Genomic DNA, 22,186 nt, shown 5'->3' with positions numbered 1-22,186 from the left:
AGGTGCCTATAAGCTTCCCCCCCAAACATAGAATCATAGAATATCTGGGTTGGAAGAGACCTCAGGAGGTCATCTAGTCCAACCCCCTGCTCAAAGCAGGACCAATCCCCAACTTAATCATCCCAGCCAGAGCTTTGTCAAGCCTGATCTTAAAAAAACTCTAAGGAAGGAGATTCCACCACCTCCCTAGGTAACCCATTCCAGTTCTTCACCACCCTACTAGTGAAAAAGATTTTTCCTAATATCCAACCTAAACCTCCCCCCACTGCAACTTGACATCATTACTCCTTGTTCTGTCATCAGGTACCACTGAGAACAGTCTAGATCCGTCCTCTTTGGAACGCCCTTTCAGGTAGCTGAAAGCAGCTATCAAATCCCCCCTCATTCTTCTCTTCTGCAGACTAAATAATCCCAGTTCCCTCAGCCTTTCCTCATAAGTCATACTGGACACAGTACTCCAGATGAGGCCTCACCAATGCCGAATAGAGGGGAATGATCACATCCTTCGATCTGCTGGCAATGCCCCTACTTATACAGCACAAAATGCCGTTAGCCTTCTTGGCAACAAGGGCACACTGTTGACTCATATCCAGCTTCTCGTCCACTGTAACCCCTAGGTCCTTTTCTGCAGAACTGCTGCCCAGCCATTCGGTCCCTAGTCTGTAGCAGTGCATGGGATTCTTCCATCTTAAGTGCAGGACTCTGCACTTGTCCTTGTTGAACGTCATCAGATTTCTTTTGGCCCAATCCTCTAATTTGTCTAGGTCCCTCTGTATCCTATTCCTACCCTCCAGCGTATCTACCACTCCTCCCAGTTTAGTGTCATCTGCAAACTTGCTGAGAGTGCAGTCGAGGCCATCCTCCAGATCATTAATGAAGATGTTGAACAAAACCGGCCCCAGGACCGACCCTGTGCTTCTGCTACAATGCCTCAGAGCTGATCTGAAGGAACTGCTTCTCCAGGTGACAAGGGCATTCATTCTCCATCAGACACTCTGCTGAGCCTGCCACTTAGGACAGGTAGCTTTTCTGATAGGACTGCTAAGATCTAGACAGAGACCAGCAGCTCATTTCACATAGGCCACTGAACAGCCAGGAAGCAGTATCAGCTTTCTGCCAGTGCTAACCTGCGCCAGAGGCAAACCAGTGATATAGAGGTGAAAGGCCAGTCACATTCTCCTACATCCCATTGTCATTTCCCTGCGATATCCATCCAGTCCCCCTGCTGCAGACATGATGTACTTCATTGCAGTGGCACAACCATGTTAATTTATGCAAGGCAGAGGAGTTAAGGTCCAATTGGTACAGCTTCCGACAAGGTGTGAACACAAGTGCACTTGAAGTGGACACTGAAATCCAGCTCGGGTGAAGAAACAAGCAACTCAGTTCTACTCCAGAGTGACTCAGCAGCTAAGGGAAGTCCCAGCACTAGAGCAATGCCCTAGATACCTGGGATTATTCCTGCAGAGAACATCTCCACTCCTCGGGCCAAGTTGGGCAAGTTCTGCTCTGTTACTCCGAGATAGGGTGACTAGACTGCAAGTGTGAAAAACTGGGACAGGAGGGGGGCTAATAGGGTCCTGTACAAGACAAAGCCCTGACATTGGGATGTCCTCCCTACTCCAAGAGCGCCCGCCCTAGTGACACGAGCAGGGTCACCAAAAAGCTCGTACGCTTTGAAAGTCTAGCTACAGCCTTCTACGTCACTGAGCCAAAGGCATGAGTTCCCCTGAAACTGCCAGCTGAACTAAAGCAGGGATTTCGGACAGGATTCCGGGGTTCTAGTTCCGTCTTTGTCCCCGGATTGTCTGACACACTTAGGCGTAGTAATAATAACAAATCAAATAGTAGTGGTGATAGGTAATTCGTGTTTGGAGACCCTTGAACAGAAAGCATTACTGCTATCTAGGTGCAATTGATTTAATTATCACTGGGCTCGGTCCTGGAGTTTCCATTCCTTTCTCAGGCACTGCTCTCAGCTAAATCAATGGGAGTCTTGCCTGAGCAAGGACTTCAGAATTTGGCCCATTCATATCATTAGACCCTTCTCCTTGTCTTTATTTTCTTTCCCCCATTACTTTATTAGCATGTGACTTAGAAGAGTGCCACGGGGCATCCATATATCCCACCGTGATAGACTTTGAGACTGGTTCTCCACTGCCTCGCACCTTGTGTTGTAACTTATCAGTGTGCAAAGTCAATGGAGCTACACTGGTTCACACCAGCTAGGGATCTGGTCCCACTACTTCAGTGGACGTATATTTCATTAAACCAGTCTAACCAAGAGTAGAATCAGCCCCAGTGAAGTTATCTCGCATAAAACTGATGGGAGATCTAAATCAGACACTAGAGAGAAAGGACTCACTTACCCTAGCACTGAGATGCAGCCATCTCATACGACAACAAAAGAAAAGCAGGAAGAACTCTAAAAGAGCAGGATGGATTGGTTTATGAAGGAAGGAACAGAACTACGGACCATATTCTTACCTCAGTTCATTGTGTAGTTTGAGAGAAACCTCACTCTGTGTTCGGTTACTCCTGATTTCCACTGGTGTAACTATGCTGACTTCACTGGAGTTATTCCTATTTTACACCTGTATACATGAGATCTGAATCAAGCCTGAATGTGTAGCTTGGTCAACTGATGACTAAGTGACTGGGAGCCAGACAGTAATAACCATCTACAAATATTTGAAAGTGCCATGAGAGGGGAGCGTTAGAGTGGTTCCAGTACATGTAACCAGGAGGAAAGAGATGAAGTTAAACTAAGATAATTTTAGCCTGAATACAATGCAAACCTTTCTATCAGCGAAGTTTGGTAGACCATGGTATGATCACCCAAGAGAACTGGTGGAAGCTCCATCAGTTGAGACATTAAAAACCGGACAGAGGAACATACTACAGGGAAAAGTCCTGCCTTGGTCCTTGGGGTAGGGACTACATCTTTCCCATCTTTAGCCTCTATAAACCATTTAATGGTGCACAGCAACACTACACACGAGCATCAGAAGAGAGAGTGAAGAATACTCTCTCCAGGGGCCTTAAGATACTATTGGCCTGACAGTGCTCTTCACTCACCCTGGAGTCAATCCAGAGTAACACCACCTAAGTCGGCAGAGCTGCCCCAGGTTTACACCAATGTAGCTGAGAGCACACTTTGGCCCTTTATCTCACCCTGTAAAACTAGGGAGGGGGGCAGGTTGAACAATTCAGCTTTAGATGCTTGTCAGAAATACAGCTGAACAAACAGTACATAAGATAGTGGTGTCCTCAGGGCAGGGTATAAATTTATCATTAAAGCACTGAAATAATCATATGAATGTAATTAACAACACTCTCTCTCTCTCTCTCCGCTGTCCCCTGCCCCAGTCTAATGTTGGAACAGCCTAGCAGAAGACAGTCCTAGGACGCTAACATTCTCCCTACCATGAGGCCTCCCTTCCAGTAAGAATGGCCATACTGGGTCAGACTAAAGGTCCATCAAGCCCAGTATCCTGTCCTCTGACAGTGGCCAATGGCAGGTGCCCCAAAGGGAATGAACAGACAGGTTATCATCAAGTGATCCATGCCCTGTCACCCAATCCTAGCTTCTGGCAAACAGAGGCTAGGGACACCATTCCTGCCCATCCTGGCTAATAGTCATTGATGGACCTATGTTCCATGAATCTATCTAGCTCCCTTTTGAACCCCGTTATAGTACTGGCCTTCACAACACCCTCTGGCAAGGCGTTCCAGAGGTTGACAGTCCGTTGAGTTAAAAAAATACTTTCTTGTGTTTGTTTTAAACCTTCTATTAATTTCATTTGGTGGCCCCTTGTTCTTGTATTATGAGAAGGAGTAAATAACACTTCCTTATTTACTTTCTCTATGTCACTCATGATTTTATAGACCTCTGTCATATCCCCCTTAGCCATCTCTTTCCCAAGTTGAAAATTCCCAGTCTTATTAATCTCTCCTCATAAGGAAGCTGTTCTATACCCCTAATCAGTGGATGACTCTGAGTTCCTGTAGGAGACACTCCCTTTCCGGAAGAAATTTTGAAGCTCTGGGGAGGTAGCTACAGGGATAGATTGGAATACCAGTTACACCAACAGACTATTATTATTATTTACATTCCAGTAGGATTAAGAGGTGAGCTGCTTCTTCCTCCGTCCCGGTATCAGGGAATTGTGCACACTGTAAGAGATGGTTCTTGACCCTCAGAACTTATAGCCTACACAGACCAGTGTGGAAGGGTAAACAGAGGCACAAGGAAGTGAACTGACTTGCCCAAGGAATAGAACCCAGGTATCTTGACTCACAGTCCAGTGCTCTGACCAATAGATAACACTGCCCCGAGACCACAAAAACCACTGTGGTCTCGGGATCCAATACTCCACTCAGTTGCACCAGTTCATAACTCCAATGGAGTCAGGCCCAATGGATCTACTCCACTGTTATACTGAGATGTGAATGTGGCTCAGGCCTGGTCTACACCTAAAACTCAGATCAGCCTAGCTACATTGCTAAGGGCTATGAAAAATGTCATACCCTGTGCAAGGTCCTTAGGACAACCTTCCACCAACTCAGCTCCCACTTCTCAGAGAGGTGGAAAAATCCCTTTCATCGCTGTAGGAAGCACCTAGGCGACAGCAGCACAATTGCAGTGCCATAGGTGTGCTGCTGTAGCTGCCGGCACGTAGACAGATCCACTGAGTGATCAGGTTTAGGAACGCATCACCCATGGAGGGATCTTTGGCTAAGACTCAGCCACCCAAAGGTATTTAGGCACCTCCTTTTGAGGAACTTTGAGGACGCGCTGTTGTCTTCCCTGTACGTCTGTCTATCTTTCAAATGTTTATGGAGGAAACATATTAGGCCTTTTACTTCCCGGTCGCCTTTCAAGAACAAACAAAAAATACACTGTGCCGCAGGCAGTCCTTTTATTATCTAACATAGAGTTCATGCAATAAAGTCCGTTAATTAAAACATGAATATTTAAAATGGCTTTCAAGAGCAGCGGCCTCATCTCACCAGAGGGAAGAAGAGAGAGAGAAGAAGGGGAAAAGGGAAAAAAAAATAATCACACACACAAAAAGTTGTAACGCACAAGGAAGGCAGGCGAGTTCTTTTTGCAAGAAGAGCATTTCAATTATTTAATTGCTGAACGAGTATTTTCCCACCAGACATTAGATGTTCATTTCTGCCTCACGGGGGGAGGGGGGAAGGTATGGGAGGGGGAGAGAAGGGCGGGGGAATGTGTAGAATTTTAATTAAAATTTTATGAGGGCTAAGTTATCATTTTCAGCAGAGTTGCATTTCAAAGTTGCGGCTGTGTCTGTGGGTTGATGCGTGCGGATGCAGTGAGCCCAGTGCTATTTACATTGAAGCCTCATTGAGATGGTCTCTCAAAGTGGAAGCGAATTACATTTGCACCCACTTTCAGGCGTATGTGCATGCACAGGCGTGTACAAATCTGTGCACGATAGAGTGTGTGTACAAATCTGTGCATGTGAGTGCACGTAAATGAATTTCTATGTCCAGATGCACATGCGTGTGTGGGCACAGTGGTGCCTATCTGTGCACGATAGATTGGGTGTACAAATCTGTGTGTGAGTGTACATAAATGGGTTTCTGTGGGCATTCAGAGTGTGTGCATGTGTCCCTGTGTATGGGCACGCGTGTGTGCTCGTATACTGTGTATGAGTGTGGTTGTGTGTGTTCCAAATATCCTCTGGGAGGGTGAAGAAGATAAAGCAGAAAAGTGGAGACGGGAGATGAATTCCCAAAGGGTTCCTCGAGGAAGAATATATTGCACAGGCCAGGGGCAGGAAACTCTGACCTCAGAGACAGAGGCATTGACACCAATGTCCGCAGGGCAGAACTCCGACCAGCTGCAAGCGATCGCAGCGCTCCTGGTGTGAACAGATCTCTCACGACAGGGTGGTTCTCAGATTCTGGTCCAGAGTCCCAGCTTTGCCTTCCTCTCAGACATTCTGCCTTGCTAGCTCTCGTCTGCCTTTCACAGCTGAGCACCGGCAAGAGGTGCACATCTCTCTGCTCTGTCCAAGTGCCTGCTGGAAGCTGAATCAGTGCCTTGCTGGCTCACCCAGAATCCTTTGCTGTCTCTCCCGTGACTGCTCTTTGCCACTCCTGTCCCTGTTCTATTCCCAAGAGGGAGTTTTCTTTTTCTCTGACCCAGCCTCACATCCTGGGCACTGAAGTGGGCTGAGAAGTTTCTAGGGGTGGGATATGGGCTTTGGTTTAGTTCTCCAAGTACTCACTTTGAGCTCTGTTTCCACATGGGGTTTCGACAGGAACAGATTCATCTCTGAACGGCAGGGGGTTATCCTGAGCCATCCCTGCCTGGGCCCAGCCAAGTCTTGGGCCTTTAGAAGGTCGAGGGGACATACCTAGAGACATGTCAGACATCCGCAGCTGTAGGGAAGAAGGCTTTTGCATCAGCAGTAGCAGCATTAAGGAAGACGAGACCATGCCCATCGCTATTCAGCAAAGCACTTTAGAGGGGAGGGATAGCTCAGTGGTTTGAGCATTAGCTTACTAAACCCAGGGTTGTGAGTTCAGCCCTTTAGGGGGCCACTTAGGGATCTATGGTAAAAATCAGTATTTGGTCCTGCTAGTGAAGGCAGGGGGCTGGACTCAATGACCTTTCAAGGTCCGTTCTAGGAGATAGGTATATCTCCTATTATTATTAGCACAGGCTGAATTAGAAGCATGCTCCTCTGCTGTGCTGACCATGAAGGGATTTAAGCATGTGCTTAAACGCTTTACTGAACTAGGAGGCAGGCGGGAAAGCAGATAGAGATACGTTCCATCAAGCAGACAGGGGTAGTCCACAGAGGGCTCTGAAAACCAGGCAATTTTAAACTCGGAAATCCATGCCTAGCACACCTCCGCTCAATTCCGTGGAGTCTCAGAAGGAAAGAATTTGGCCAGAAGTCTTTTCTAAACAGATTTTTATGAATACCTGGCATCCTCAGAACAATTCATTCCAGTCTTCCAAACACTAACGATTCAGGCTCTTTACTCCCACAGAGTAATCATGTATGAGAGAGGGGCTAGGGCAGGGATCGGCCCGTCAGGGAAATCCGCTGGGGGGCCAGGACAGTTTGTTTACCTGCAGCATCCACAAGTTCAGCTGATCGCAGCTCCCACTGGCCGCGGTTCACCATTCCTGGCTAACTGGGGCTGCAGGAAGCTGCATGGGCCGAGAGATCTGCTGGCCACCGCTTCTCACAGTCCCCAGTGGCTTGGAGCAGCGAACCGCGGTCAGTGGGAGCTGCGATCGGACGAACATGCGGATGCTGCAGGTAAACAAACCATCCTGGCCCGCCAGGGGATTTCCCTGACAGGCCGCATGCCAAAGGTTGCCAATCCCTGGTCTAGGGTGACCATTAGCTTTCTACGGCTCTCAGTTAAACTATTCCTGGAATAATCCCACAAGCACAAACCAAAGAAGCATGTTCTGAAATGCTGCAAAATGCCTGTTTGGAAAATCAATTCATCAGCTAGCAGAGGATTTCCCCCATCCAACCAGTGACCCCAACCCCTGTGGTCACCTGCCAGCAGGGAAAGTATTTGCATGAGACAGATCCATACTGGAAAGGAGCTTTTACACACGTCGGGATCTCATGGGTTGATAGTGTCTTGAATGTGTGTGTGTTAAGGTATCTGTCGGTGTACGTGTGTGTGTTTTGTGAATGCATGCCATGTGTTTGAACCTCTGCCTGTCTCTGTGTGCCATGAGTATAGATAGCCAGGTGTTGTGTGTGCCCACACATGTGTGTGTGTACATCTGGGTGCGTACTCAGACGGAGGTGCATGTGTGTGCGTATATTTCTGTTTTTTCCAGGGTGCGTGCTCACACGCCAAAAAACACAGCACCACAGCGGCAGAGTTACAAACTGAAAGTGAAAGCAGAAGATGGGCACAGCCTTCCAATAGCCCAGGGATACACCTGCAGTGGAGAAAGGATGGAGCAGCTTTTTCTGTTCTCTATAAACAATAGGTAAAGATTGAAGAGACATAGGGGAGAAAATCTCCTATAGCAAACAACCAAACCAGACCAGAGCTCCCTCTCTCAGATCAGGTCAACTTTCAGCAGTTGTGTCACAGCGTGGGAAGAGCTGCAGACAGAAGGATACCTCTTCATGGAGAGTGTCACATTCTTGGGTGCAATCCAGACCAGCTTGGGTCATCACCTGCCCAGCTTGGGTCATCATCTGGGGGCCTTAAAATGCTCTGCTGCTGTAGCTCCCGGGTCCGGATGCTCCCAGCCAACACACAAGCATGGACTGAGTGTCTGCGTGTAAGGCAGCTCTGGACGAACAGCTCCGACTGCAGCAGCCTGCTTGTTCCACCACAGCCACACTCCAGCCCACACCAGCCTTGGCTATACCTCAACATTGCCCAGATCCAAATGTGCCCAAAGCCATGCGCTCTGCAATGTCCAGCCTTTTCCTGGACCATTCAGAGGAATAATAAGGATCATTTGTTTGCGCCTGTAAAGAGACCTCACGGCGTATCCCTTGAACTGGAGTTAACTATCACTTCAGTGCAAACACAGCACTGGCTGGTTTAGCGTAAAAGTAAAATGAGTTTATTAACAAAAGAAGAGAGGATTTTAAGAGAGCTGAAGGACAAAGAACAGAGGCCGAAGTGATTACCAGCAAATAAATTGGAAAACGCTTTCTAATGCCTAAGACTTAAAAAAACAACAGTTTTGGTTCAAGGTAAGCTTCTTGCCATACTATTTTCCAGCAAGATGGCTGACCACCCCCTCGGTCAGGATAGAATCACAGAATCTCAGGGTTGGAAGAGACCTCAGGGGCTCATCTAGTCCAACCCTCTGCTCAAAGCAGGACCAATCCCCAGACAGATTTTTGCCCTGGATGCCTAAATGCCCCCCTCAAGGTGGAAATTCACAGCCCTGGGTTTAGCAGGTCAGTGCTCAAACCACTGAGACTCCCCCTCTAAAAAAAGTTTTTTCCCGGACCATATACCTCAAAATCCCCTAATAGCTAAGTTACTTCCCCTGCAGCTTCCCACAGAAGGACACAGTCTCTCCTGCTGCTTTCTTCTCCTCTCACAAGGAGCGTGCTACCTCCAAACACCCTCAGCCTTGACCAAACAGAGGAAATAGAAACAAGTGTATATTTCGTAACTCCCATTTCCTGCTCTCCTTACTGTCCTTTCATGGCTTTTGCCTACTAAAGTATTAACTAACCTCTCTCTGGAAGCCCTGGCATGCACAGAACACACAGTATGTGTCCAGCAAAAAGAGAACTCACATTGCTCAAGGCATGAAAATCAGGTGCGAGCAAACTACACCAGATAAAATAAGACCCAAGCTTGTCCTTCCCCAACACTCAAGCCTGTTTTGGACACTGGTAATAAGCACTTCGTTTTGTGTTTCCTTGTTATAATCAGCAAGAGCCTTTGAGATTCACAGATACAGCAGCTGGTACCAGAAGCCAAATTAAACCATAATAAAATTGTAATCTATTTGTTAGGGTGTATGTACATCACTGCCCTCTCCGAATTTCCAAACTGCGTGTTATATGCTAACTGCCTCCTTACAACTCTTCTTTGCTATGAATGTGATGCCTACAAAAAACTTGACAATGGTTAGGCAGCTGGTGTAGTGTGACCCCCTGCTGATCAGTACTGTAATTGGATATGCCTATACTGCATGCACAGGGTGTGATTGCAGATTGAGTAGACATATACAAGGCAGCATTAATCTAGCTAGCTTGGATACTGGAGCAGAGAAGCCACAGCAACACACGCTTCAGAGCAGGCTAGCCCCGAGAGTAATTATCCAGGGTTCCAGATAATTTAATCTAGGTAGTTGGTTAAAGCTAGCTCAGGTATATCTACTCAGGCAACAATAATACCCCGTGATTGCAGTGTAGACATACCCTCGGTGTTTCCTTGTGCTCACCTTGCCTGTTTCTTGTAGCCAAGTGTTGTTTCTTGTCTTGGATTGTAATCTCTTTGGGGCAGGGACTGTCTCTTTGTTATACGTTTGTACAGCACCAGGCACAACTCTGTCCAGATCCCCTTGGTGCTACTGTAATGCAAACCATTAATATTCATTACAGCTGATCGGGAAAGTTTTCACAAATTGTTATTTCCTCAAAAAGCCGAGTTCTCAAAATCAAAATGGTTTGCAAAACGCGGTCAGGTTCAAATGACATTCCCGACTCCAAAGAAAGTTGAGGAAAAAAGTTTAAAAACTGTCGAAATGCCTCATTTCAACATTCTTTAAACAAAACATTCTGGTGTTTTGGTTTAAAACAACTTTTCACTTCAAAATTTGAGCTAATTAGACTGAAAAGAAAGTTAAAAAAGAAAAAAAAAAGGCAAAATCAAAACATGTGTTTCGACTGACCCAAAATGGCGGCAGGGGGAAATGTTCTTATGGTTGGGGAATATTTTCAAAATTTTGACTTTTCACCCTGATTTGAGACAGGAAAACATTTTGAACTCTCAAAAATATAGAATATCAGGATTAGAAGGGACCTCAGGAAGCCATCTAGTCCAACCCCCTGCTCAAAGCCAGACCAATCCCCAGACAGATTTTTGCCCCAGATGGTCCCTCAACGGTTGATCTCACAACTCTGGGTTTAGCAGGCAATGTAGGAAACACGGGGACTGTACAATCAATTAATAAGAACAATCAACACACAATTTGGATAATCAAACTTCAATCCTTTGCCCTAAACTCAGCTCAAGCCAGCACTTCAGACCCCAGGCTGGGGTTTGGAAACGTCTGAGTAACCTTTTTTGGAGAGGGGAAAAAGTTGGGGGCTGTGGTTTAATTTTCTTGGCTCTCCGCTAGGACCAGAATGGGAAAACAAAAGCAAACAAAACAGAGGCAGCTTTCTAGGTATTTTGGATCCACTGGAGCAAGGAATGTTCAGAAGAAAAAGAGCCTTTTGTTATGCCATTATCAGCCTGATTACTTAGGTTGTGAGCTCATTGGGGCAGGCCCCATCTTCTTGTTCTGTGTTTGTATGGCGCCGAGCACCATGGGGGCCTGGCCCAGGATGGGGCTCCTAGGAGCTGTTATAATAATAACCAATACACAAGAATAATACATTACGAGACCAGGAGGTTTCCATACGCTTCCAATCTGAGAGGGGTTCATCGCTGAACCGCACCTCCAAAGCTTTCAAAGCTAGCCCAGTGCCCAAAGTTATTTCCCTCAGAGATGGCTTCAAGCCCCATCGGGCATCTGCCCCTTTGTGACTATTCCTCCCCTCCTGGGAGCCCTGGCCGAGTGGTAAACGAGCGACACTGTGGCTGGGCAGGAGGGTTTGTGTAGCGCAGCACAGGACCCACGGTTGCCTGTCGTTTTCCTCGGGCTGTGGCTGATTTCGCTGGAAGGTTAGTGGTGGGCTGACGGTCCACAGAGCTGGGTGCTGCATCCCAGGCCACCAGGGCACAGACTACCAGCTTTCTTGATCATGCCTGCATTGCACGGGAGACACGGGCGGATACGCTCCCGACCTATGCACCATTTAAGTCCCACTTAAGCCGTGTTTTTTTCCCCCAGGGCTTACAAGGGGGACTTAAGTGATGCATTGACCTCGAATTGGCCCTCTGCACAGGGCTGACCTTCACCTGAACCCCCCAAGTCCTGCCCCATACAGCCCTGGGCTCAGTGTCAAACCTGGAACAGATTCGCTAGGAGTAGCCTCTTTGCTGCTAGTTCCAAAGACCTGATCAGGAACCTGGAGGCAGATGACAATACTTCATATGAGTGCCCTTTAGAAGAACCTATGCTATTAGACTAAGGGGGCTATGAGCAACTCCCTCCATTAAATAACGAAAACCATGTGAACTCTCTGGTGCTTCGAATGCTCCCACTGAGCACAATTTGCAGAACTTAGCTGCATACCAATAACTCGGGCAGCTTGGAGAGAGAGCGATTCCAAAAAAATGTAGAAAAAACACAAGAGCCCAGGGAAACACCAGTTTGCTGTCATAAGAAAAAACAACACCAGGACTCTCCTGTTTACACGTTAGAAGCTGCCAGGGCATCACTTTCCAGCCAGAAACATGTGCCAGGGCATTACCCATGGCTACAGAGTGAAGAGGACCTGCCAATAACAGCATCATTCCCATATCCTCCCCCCCAACGCCCCCTTTTCTACACATCCCCCCACCCCCATCCAACATGCACAAGCTGTCATTGCATTCTAGCATTTGGAATCAGCTGCGGCAAAAGCCAGCCACTTCTCTTCTGACCAGCGCTGGTGTTCATTTGTAGCCAACGCTGCATGTATCGCGCATAAACATCGTGACTGGGGCATGAAGGGGAGCTGACCAGCTGACACCGCGTAGTTCGTTATAAGGAGTGAGGCTGCACATTTCACAGCTCCCAGCTATGCGGACTGAGCCAGGCTCAGCCCTTTATTATTACGTTCTAGCCATTTGGGTATCACAGGTCCGTAATTGTTCATTTGACTGTATACGGCGCTCAGGGTCCAAAGTGAACATTTGGTGTAATGAGCTGTTCTGTAATATAGTGTTATTGCACTGCTGAAACTGGAGCAAAAATTCAAACACAACATATATGTGATTATGACATTGTGTTAAAGGACATCCCATCCTATTAGACTGCATTATAATGCCATCACATCCAGAAAGGCTGACGAGCAGGATATTTAAATAGGTTGCACGATCTTGTGTAGCTCACTTTGAATCATAGAATAGAATATCAGGCTTGGAAGGGACCTCAGGAGGTCACCTAGTCCAACCCCCTGCTCAAAGCAGGATCAATTCCCAACTAAATCATCCCAGCCAGGGCTTTGTCAAGCCTGGCCTTAAAAACCTCTAAGGAAGGAGATTCCACCACCTCCCTAGGTAACCCATTCCAGTGCTTCACCACTCTGAGTAAAATAGTTTTTCCTAATATCCAACCTAGACCTCCCCCACTGCAACTTGAGACCATTGCTCCTTGTTCTGTCATCTGCTACCACTGAGAACAGCCTAGATCCATCCTCTTGGGAACCCCCTTTCAGGTGGTTGAAAGCAGCTATCAAATCCCCCCTCATTCTTCTCTTCTGCAGACTAAACAATCCCAGTTCCCTCAGCCTCTCCTCATAAGTCATGTGCTCCAGCCCCTTAATCATTTTTGTTGCCCTCCGCTGGACTCTTTCCAATTTTTCCACATCCTTCTTGTAGTGTGGGGCCCAAAGTCTTTGGCAAATGCAAGGCCAAGATATGCCATGCACATACACAGAACTTTCTGATCTGAGTGACACCGACAGGGTGACCACATGGAGGGAAAAAACACTCAGTGAATAACTCATCTAGGGCCAGATCCTCAGCCAGTGTCAATTGCCTTATCTTTGCTGGCTTCAATGGTGCTACAGCAATTTCTATCAGCTGGGGTTTGGCTGATATTTTTCAAAATGTATTCTGCATGGGTTCATCCAAAGCACATGTTTAAATCCTGGGACAATGGGTGGAGTCCAGCAAAGCAATGAAAGGCCCACCCATCCTTTAGATGTGGGAGCCCCAGAACCTAGAATTTCACTGATTATGGGTGATTAAAAAAATCAAACAGGGATGAAGATGCAGGGTCAAGACTGAGATTCCTGAAGAACAAAGTCCCGGACTGATCCACACAGCAGGTACAACATGGGGAACAGAAAGGGATGAAGGAATCTCACTGTTAAGGCACTGGGCTGGGACTCAGGAGAGCTTGGATTAGTTCCTGGTGCTGCTACAAGCTCCCTATGTGACATGGGGCAAGTCACTCCATCTCTCTGTTCCTCGATTTCCCACCCATTGAACGGGGATAGTAACACCTACCTTTCTCCCACCCCTTGTTTGTCTTGTCTATTTAGATTGAAAGCTCTTTAGGGCAATTGAGACTGTTTCTTACTATGGGTCTGTACAGCCCCTAGCACAACAGGGCCATGATCTTTTTTGGTGCCTCTGGACACTGCTGTAATACAAATACATAGTCATCATAAAAGGGGAAACTTCTCGGACACTGCCCCTGCCAGTGTGTCTCAGTGGCCCTAGAAGTACAAATCTCTAGTGCTGAGAAGGCATTTCCGATTCCATTTTCCACTCGGCCTATGGTCTCCGTACACCGGGTGAACAGTAAAAAGGGCTGTGAATGGATATGTGCATATTTTTTTCTACTGGAGTAATATCTTCATTTGGATGTGCCGGGGGTTAGGTGTGTATATCTACATCCCGAATATGTGAGGATTTTGAATCCAGCATTTGGCATCTCTTTGCATCTAAATTCCAGCGTATTCTCATGCAAAACACTTTGGGGCATTTGCAATACAGCCTGAATATGAGAGGATGTTAAATAATGATGAACTAAAAAAAATGATGCATAACCAAAAGGCTGAGTTTTCACGATGGCTCTGCTCATTAAATGACACATAAAAGTCCCCTCATAGCAATAATGGGAATAGTTGCCTGTAAAATTCCCCGAACAACTGGATGTAAACTCCACCTTTAGTCTCTTTGGTATAACAGTGGCACTTCCTGAAGCTAATTGCTGATCTTTCTGCATTGTGATCATGTCCACAAGCTGTTGAGCTGAGTTTGGAACAGAGCCTGTCTTTTTTCTATCTTTCCTCCCCTATATCTTAAAATGTTCGAGTGACTGTCGCATAGGCACCGACTCGGTGAGTGCTCCGGGGCTGAAGCAGCCACTGGTAGAGACGCTCACAGTTGAGACTTGTTAGTGGGACGTATCACTGCCATCGTCCATGTTCTGCCTTTTGGATCTGATCCTGCAAACCAAGTCAACTGGACTACTCACGTTCTTAAAGTGAAGCGTCTGCGTAAGGGTTTGCAGGACCTGAGTATTCCACTGATCGGGCTGTCAGGCCAGCACGACAGTCCACAGGTGCTGACTTTTGGTTTTGCTGGTGGGTGTTCCTCTCTGCCGCCACACCCTCGTGCGAGTGGTGGGCGGGGCCTTGGGAGGAAGACGCCGAGCGGGGGCAGGGCCTCAGGGTGGAGTGCGAGCAGAGCCTCGGGGAAGAGGCTAAGCAGGGGCGGGGCCTCGGGGCAGAGCAGGGGGCGGGGCCACACTCCGGATGTCGGGGCCCACAAAAGATTAATCCAGCCCTGCAGGTTGTGAGCACCCTCTATTTTCACTTCCAGGGCCTGCCCTCTGGAAATGCCAGCAATGCACGCCAGCAGAGATGGGTCTTTGTGGGCAAACAGGAACTCTGTTCACTAGGTACTGCACGGAGCCCAATTCACCTCACCACACAGACATCAGGTGGCATTAGGTTTTGGTCAGCGCTGACCCTGGGTTGGATTTATGCCAGTGATGGAAAACAAAATCCCTTGACTCTATTATTATTAGGTAGCACCTGAAAACAGGGCCATCCTGTGCTAGGCACCATGTCATTAGTGCCTGCCCTGAAGCTCCTACAAACTAAATAGTCAAGGCAGATAAAGGGACTGTTTGGATCTCTGTTTTACAGATGGGGAATTTAGACCTAGAGAGATTAAATGACTTGCTCAAGGTCACACAGAGTCTGTGGAAAGGCCAGAACTGAAACCAGATCTCCCAAGTCCTAGCCCAGTGCATTAACCACTAGACCATCCACTATGCCTTTTTAGGCTCTCCTGCAGAGCTGTTTTAAACTGACCCTGCAAGACACAACGCACCCTCAACACACACAGCGGTCGGTAGGAGCCGAGTTTGCACAGCATCCTCCATCCAGGCCCTTTGCTTTCAAATGCTGAACACGCAAGACAGAGACCCTATCGATGGCAGCCACTTACTGCATCCCCTCCGACTCCTCTGTGGATCTCCCTGGGCCACTTCCCCACGGCCCCAGCACCCTCTTTGCCCTAGCCTCAGGGCCTCAGCCTGCACTGCTCTGCCCAGGGTGCTTGCTGCCCTCCACCTGCAAGGCAGCCAGTCTACCTCACTCCTCAAGCTCCAGGGAGTGACTGCAACTGCTTTGTACTGCAGCTCTTCTTATATGGGCCTGCCTGGCCCTGATTGGCTGCTCCTATAAGCCTGTCTGTGATTGGTTGCTTCCTACACAGCCTCCTTAGGACTCTGTTAACCCCTCAGAGCCCAGTGTGGGGCAGGCACCCCATCACAGGCTCTCAGAGATGAACAGTGGGGACACCAAAAGCGTCATTTCTGCTGCACAGCGAAGTAGAAGTTTCAGCAAACTGTGGCATGAAGGTGGATCACAATTTCATGAGGCCATGACTTCTTCATACCACAGGGGGTGGAAGTGGAATGCTGAGGTCATCTCTGATGTTGTACTCAGAGGAGTAGAGCTTAGGTTGAAGGAGGGGCTAAGCTCCAGCCTCTGCATGAAAGCCTTATGGCAACAGCATTGCATTTCAATCCCATGTGCAGCAAAGGTGGGGTTAGTAACTGACTAACCACTGGAGGGAGAGGTTAGTAAGTGAATAACTGCTGGAGGGAGGGGCTAGCAACTAAATAACTGTTGGAGGGAGGGGCTAAACCTGAATAACCATGGGAAGGAGGGGCTAGCAACTGAATAACCATTGGAGGAAGGGTTTAGTAACTGACTAGCCATTGACAACTCACTAACCATTGGAGGGAAGAGCTAACAACTGAATAACAATTGGCGGGAGGGGCTAACAACTGAATAACCATGGAACAGAGGGGCTAGCAACTAAATAACCATTGGAGGGAGGGGCTAAGAACTGAGTAACTGTTGGAGGGAGTAGCAAAGAGTCCTGTGGCACCTTATAGACTAACAGATGTTTTGGAGCATGAGGTTTCGTGGGTGAATACCCACTTCGTCGGATGCATCTGACGAAGTGGGTATTCACCCACGAAAGCTCATGCTCCAAAATGTCTGTTAGTCTATAAGGTGCCACAGGACTCTTTGCTGCTTTTACAGATCCAGACTAACACGGCTACCCGTCTGATACTTGACACTATGTTGGAGGGAGTGGCTAGCCAACTGAATAACCGTTGGAGGGAGGAGTTAACAACTGAATAACCATTGGAGGGAGGAGTTAACAACTAAATAACCATTGGAGGGAGGGGCTAAGAACTGAATAACCATTGGAAGGAGGGGCTAGCAACTGAATAACCATTGGAGGGAGGGGCTAAGAACTGAATAACCATTGGAAGGAGGGGCTAGCAACTGAATAACCATTGGAGGAGGAGTTAACAACTAAATAACCGTTGGAGGGAGGGGCTAAGAACTGAGTAACTGTTGGAGGGAGTGGCTAGCCAACTGAATAACTGTTGACAACTGACTAATAGATGTTTGTCTGGGAAACAATTTTACATTTATGCAACCTGCAGGATATCTACAACCCTACGTGGAATGAAACCTACCACTGAAGGAGAGGGAGTCCGAGCGCTGACCCAATCAACATGAGAACAAAGGACACCCATGGACACAGCCTATGTTGACCATCTGGAGTCTAAGCAGGCTGGAGGTTTACAAAGACAAAGAACCCAAGAAGTGTTCCGAGAAAAGGAGGGGGGCCTGGGCTACGAAACAATACCCTGGGACTGTATACAAGAAGAATTGGCCCAAGTGCTTATCCATTATAGGTTAGAACTGCCAGTCAGAAGGGGAGGTCTCATGAACAGTGGACCCCAGCTTTATGGGCTGGACAAGCACTGGAAGGACTAACCATTTGGGTAAGAAATACCTTATTAGACAGGAAAGTAACTTGTTAATAAGTAAAGACTATAGACTGTGTTGTATATTTTTTTAACCTGTTACCAAATCCTTTTACTTGCTTTTATTTTAAATTTTCATCTCAAGCTCTATTAAATAAACATTAATTTGGTTTTGCTATACATATGGCTGACTGCCTTGTGCTAAGGACAGCATTGAACTGAGATGAAACTGGTGAACTGGGGAGCACTGTCTCCACAGAGGCAGCGGATCAGTGAACGCTGTAGATGTCCAGAAGATAGGGGACTGGGCACTTGCGTGTAACAAAGTGGGGTGTGTAAATTGCTAGCTTGCACTGGGACAGAGCAGGGCTCATGGAGCCCAGTACATTGCCAATCAACCAGCAGCTGGGGAGAGTTTCCCTTGGTGGGCACAGACAGGGCACCCTCCCGCTGCGAGAGGGTGGTAGTGATTAACCCAGCACAAATTAGATAACCCTGAAAAGTATCACAGCTTCTCACTCTAATGGGAGGGACCCAGACACATCCGTAGCAGTTTTGTGTGCATGAGGAATGAGAGTTTGCAAGCAGCAAGGATTAAAAAAGGAAATATTTTTTGGGAGTAGATACTTTTTTTTTTTTTGCTGCTCTTTCTCCTCTATCTTGCGACAGAAGGCAAGAGGTTAGCTCAGAGTTCTGCCAGATGAATAGAGAATAATAAAGAGGATTTTATTTGGTGTCCACTTTTACTGCCTACGCTTTAAGAGAAGAGATACAAGAATGACTCAAGGCCTGAAAAACATGATCTACAATAAGAGACTTTAGAAGCAAAGTCTATTGACCTTATCCAACAGAAAGTTAAGTGGCAACTTGGTCAAGACCTACAATGCCTAAATGGATAGAAGAGATCAGATACTAGATGGCTCTTGGATCTAGCAGACAAAGGTATAAAAAGGCCCCACAGCTGGAAGTTGAAGGTAGACAACCTCAAAATGGAAATAAGCCATAATTTCTTAGCATTGGGAATAATTAATCATTGGAACAGATTACCAAGGCATGTCATAAATTCTCCTTCACATGGGCGTTTTGAAATCAAGATTCAGTGTCTTTCTAAAAGATATGCTCTGGTTCAGCCACAAGTTATTGGGCTCGATGCAGGACTCATTGGGTGAAATTGTATGGCTTGTGTTAGGCAGCAGCTGAGGCTAGATGATCACAATGGTCCCTTCTGGCTTTATAACCCATGTATTTTGAAAGCATCTGATGAAGGCACAAATGCTGGATTTCAGGATCATACAGCAGCTAAACAGGTTTTAGAAATCAGAAGCTCCGAGTAAGCACCATGTACACACTGGAGGTAGACTATGCAGATGGTAGGTATTGCTACTGCTACCAATCATTTTGCCCTTCCAGGTATTTTAAATGTTCTTTGATTTCCATTCTTCTTTCCTGGTGCAGATAAACTTGGGACAGAATTAGCTATGTACTAATTAAGTGCCCAATTCAGCAAAACACTTAAGCACCCACTTAACCTTATTTTATTACCCTGTCACGCTGGAGTCGTTCTGAAAGTTTCACACTTGCCCTACTGTTTACAGTGAATCCAGTTGACATCTGGGATTTTCAAAGGAGACTTACCGGAGTCAGGCACCCAACTGCCCTGGCATTTCACTTGAGAGCCGGGTACCTGACTGCCTTTTGTGTCTTTGAAAATCTCCCAAAGTGTATGTTTATTTCCTATTGCTGTTCCCCCTCCCCTACACTCTATTTGTGAGTCTGTCTCATAAATTGCAGTTTGTTCATGGAATTTCCCCATTCCTCAGGTGCAAATACCTTTTCCACCCACTAATACAGTCTCCACCTACACAGCATGCCCATAAACACTGTATTTCAGGCATAACCTCCACAGCCACGCCACCTGGTAACCTTTGTCCCACATTGCTCATGTCATTCTGGGAGGGTAACATTTGATTTTTCTTCACTGTGAGCTAGTGTAATCCTTCCCCTCCTAACTAATTCTCACTAGTGTTCTCTCCGATCAGTGCAGTCCATCAGCAACAGTATAATCCTGAATAGCTCTCGAGGTACCCACAGCTACAAAATGGGAAATGACAGGCAAGCTGCAGCTGCCAACGCACGTCAAAATGCCGCTGATCACCAGGATAAGCTCCATGGGCAGCAACAAGCAGAACTATCTTCATAGCTAATGCCATCTCTGGAACCTGCCAGAGTTTTTTTTTTTTTTTCCCATAGCCCAGTGTGGCCTCTCCAAAGCAGTCTCTTTGATCCAGTAAAATTAATCCTGCATTTGGAAATGTCATAGTAGCCCATTTGCCCAACAGTTATTGCAGCTGGGAGATGGATGAGGGGGAACGCACCTTCAGTTTGATCCCTTCCTGAATACGAAAGGCAGGTAAAATTTAGTGCCCAGTCCTGAGCACCCTGAACCCTCAGTGACTTCAGTGGAAGTGCTCTGCAAGAAGGTGGCATTAGCTCTCAACTCACATAGGATCCTGCCTCTAAGCATGATCAGTTCAGCTGTCAGCCCCAAATCATGACATATGAGGTTGCAAACATAGGGATGGAAAAGACCCATTAGATGCCTTTTAGTCTGTCCTCTGCACATTTCAGTGCTGCCTTGTTCTCTGACGAACATTCTCAACCTGGCCAGTCTAGTTTTAAGGTCTCAAGTGCTGGTTTCTCACCTCTTCCTGCAGGGAGCTATCCTATCCCAACAGATCTCACTGTCCACAGGTTTTACCCAGTGTTTACTTTGCATCCTATTACTCCTAGTTATCCCCTCGTCCTAAACAGCCTCTCAGTCACCTTGATGTTTGCACTCAATAAACGCAGCAACATCCATACAGATGAGTTTCCTGCCCCCAGAGATACTGCCTGCTGCAGAAGACCTATGGAGCGGAGCAGAGAATATGGTCAAATGACAACCACGCTCAACTTGTCACCCTAGTGTTTATGCTAGGTACCATGGTGAGTGACAAGCAGGATAGGTACCATGGTCAGAGTCAAATTTTGCTCCTCACTACTCCCTTCTGTCTGAGGTCTCAAATCACAAACACATTATGAATTAAGCCTCTCATGACCTTAAGAGGTAAGTGTCACTGTGTCAGCTTCATAGATGGGGAAAGCAAAGCTGTGACTGAGGAGTTTAAGTTACTTGCTGAAGGTCTCCAAGGGAATTGGTGGCCAACCTCATGGTTCTTAGTCCTATTCTTCTGCCACAAAGCCATCCTTCAGATGCTTCTAGACAGAGGTAATCCACAAAGAGAATGCACCTGGAGCCTTTCATAACTATTCCTGTTAGAGATTATGAAATGGGGAGAGGGTAACATCTAACCCTGACTGATGGTGACATATACTCTCAGCGGGTGAAAACTGGGCTCACCAGCTGAGGATCTGGCCCCTTTGAAAACATCTAGTCCATCTTCTGAACCGCACCAGCTCATATTGGAGGGAATTCTGGAGGCTACCTAATACCTTGGGCTCAGGGACACCGCACGTCCCCACTTGCTGTTGAAATGTCCCAAGTCCAAACGAGAGCTGGAGGACAGGTCTGTCTGCTCTCTTTGGGGGTGACATCTAGAAAGCCATGGAAGAATCCCTGAGACCACTAACGAGCATTTCCTACTTGCCCCAGATCATTCAGCTACATTTATATGGCTCCAAACCCCTTGGCTTTGAAGGCTCTGCAGTGAGAAACCATGAAGGAAACATGAGTTTGGGAAAGGAAAAAGGTTACTAATGCAAAACAAGAACCACCACCAATAATTAAGGAGCCGGAGTCAAAGGTTCAGCCTGAAAAATACTGGCAGAAATTATTGGTTCAATGTCTGAGGTGGAACCCCTATATTTTCCTCACCCAGCTTTTGCAGCAACCAAAATTGACCCAGGGACTCAGGCAGGCCATTGCATGCAGACGCAGGATATTTTGCGAGTGCTAATCAGTTTCACATCGGTGGCATTCAGTCAATGAAATTGCTAGTTCTTTATCTTTAATATTGTGCAGATATGAATAGGGACCCAAAAAAATCCACAAATATTTGACATCCAAAAAGAACTTTGATTCATTCCACATCGGAGACCCGTTCATATTTGTTTTCCAGGAACATTCAAGTGCTCAAACTTTACCAGAGATCCTCACAAAAAGCCAATATAAAGCTTTAATGCTCCAGTATTTGCCAAAAAGCTAATTTTGAATTTCACCTTCAATTGTAATAATAAAATAAAGAAAAGGTCATGATGTGTTGGTTGAATGCATAAATCATCCTATAAGGGAACGGCGTGATTTATGGAACTAACCAGCGCTACACAAACCCAGTCACATGGAATTCTTTGCAAATTCTTTGTGTAGAGAAATAACATCTCACAAAGAAATTTGTGGAAATTCTTGAATAACAAATTTCACAAGCTGCTCATAAACAGGAAAAGAGACAAGTGACTGCCTTGTTAGGATTTATTTGCTCAGCTCCAATATTGAGCATATTGATTCAAAACTCATCTGAGATACAAAAGCTCCCACAGAATCAACACTGAAGCACT

At 46.7% G+C, this 22,186-nt stretch overlaps 1 protein-coding gene and 1 long non-coding RNA gene across 3 annotated transcripts in view; one reads left to right on the top strand and one right to left on the bottom strand.

Annotated features, from left to right (window-relative positions):
- Window positions 1–22,186, bottom strand: part of ADGRB1 (adhesion G protein-coupled receptor B1) — a 349,272-nt gene that overhangs the window by 245,365 nt on the left and 81,721 nt on the right. The gene's annotated exons all lie outside the window — the stretch shown is intronic.
- Window positions 16,074–17,812, top strand: LOC120398136. 2 transcript variants are annotated; one of them, XR_005594199.1, is made up of 2 exons: window positions 16,074–16,198; window positions 17,306–17,812. It is a non-coding gene; the product is annotated as an uncharacterized LOC120398136 (long non-coding RNA). The 2 variants fall into 2 exon arrangements; XR_005594200.1 differs by lacking the exon at window positions 16,074–16,198 and adding an exon at window positions 16,211–16,419.

Source organism: Mauremys reevesii, linkage group 2, assembly GCF_016161935.1.
Source record: "Mauremys reevesii isolate NIE-2019 linkage group 2, ASM1616193v1, whole genome shotgun sequence".
Lineage (NCBI taxonomy): Eukaryota > Metazoa > Chordata > Testudines > Geoemydidae > Mauremys > Mauremys reevesii.
Note: the sequence above shows the minus strand (reverse complement) of the source record. Positions and strands in the feature narration are given on the sequence as shown.